The sequence below is a fragment of the Octodon degus genome, unplaced genomic scaffold, assembly GCF_000260255.1.
Source record: "Octodon degus isolate 3935 unplaced genomic scaffold, OctDeg1.0 scaffold00149, whole genome shotgun sequence".
NCBI classification, from domain to species: domain Eukaryota; kingdom Metazoa; phylum Chordata; class Mammalia; order Rodentia; family Octodontidae; genus Octodon; species Octodon degus.
The window spans coordinates 895,734-897,028 of NW_004524725.1; positions in this window are offsets into that span (position 1 = coordinate 895,734).

Sequence of the window (1,295 nt, forward strand, 5' to 3'; positions counted from 1 at the left end):
CCTCCCCTCCCCTCTCCTTTCTTCCTTCTCTCTTTTTGTCTTTTGGAGACAGGGTCTCACTGTGTAGTTCAGCTTAGCCGGAACTCACTGTGTACCCCATGCTGAGCTCAGTCTCACAGTGATCCTTCTGCCTCAGCCTCCCAAGTGCTGAGATTACAGAGGTGCACCACCACACCCAGCTTTTCTTTATTTAGTAGAGTACATTTCTAGGGGCTGGGGAGATGGCTCAGTAGAATAAGCGCTTCCCTGTTAAGCGCAAGGGCCTGAGTTCAATCCCTGGTTGTGAGGAAAAAAAAATTCTAGAATTGAAATTCCTGAGGCTATTTATTTATTTATTGAGATAGAGACTAGCTTTGTAGTTCAGGCTGACTCTGAACTCCCTGAGCCTGGGGCAGTCTTTCTGCCTCAGCCTCCCAAGTGCTAGGATTACAGGCATGCACTGGCATACCTAGTGACAATTTAGGTGTTCCAAAATTGCCTACTCTCTTGCCCCATCTGCTTATGCTCACAACAGTAATCGCTGAGAACCTTCCCTCATTTCTCCGACTCTCACTGCAGGCTCACTTAACACCGCAGCATTCAGTGGCTAGCCCCTGTGTTAGTTGGATTTCCAGTGTCACCAGGAGAGGCTGGAGATGAGTGCCGGGAACCACTGCTCAACCCGTATTTAGTGAATAAACCAGTGCTACAGACTGTAATCCCAGCACTAGAGCAGTCTGAAGCGGGAGAACCACAAGGTGGAGGCCAGCCCGGGTGACGTGGTGGACTTCAATCCCCAGTCCCTCAATCAATCAATCTATCAACTAATTTCTGAAGAAGGCAGGACACAGATCAGGAGGAGAAGGGCTTAAGTCACCCACAGTGTGACCAGTTTAGGCTGTGTGTAAATAACCCAGACACGATGGTAGGCACACATAGTCCCTGCGACTGGAGAGGCTGAGTATGAAGATCCCTAGAGCCTGGGAGTTGGGAGGCCAGCAGTGGCAGCATACAAGGTCCCTTTATTATTAGTTTGGTGGTTTTTGTTGTTGTTTTGTTTTTAATGTGTTTGGTACAGGGTGTCACTATGCATCTCAGACTCCTAGTGATCCTCCTCAGCACTGGGATTATAGGCATTCACCACCATGCCTGGAGTTGGTGGTGGGCTCAGTGTGCCCAGGGCTGGGCTGACTAGGCATGTGTTGCCAGGGATGGAAACCTGGTCCAACAGGATACAGCAGTTTGATCCCCAGCTCCACCTGCCTTACCAGAACTGCACTTCAGGCAGCCTGAGTCACAAAGAAAAAAAAAAAAAA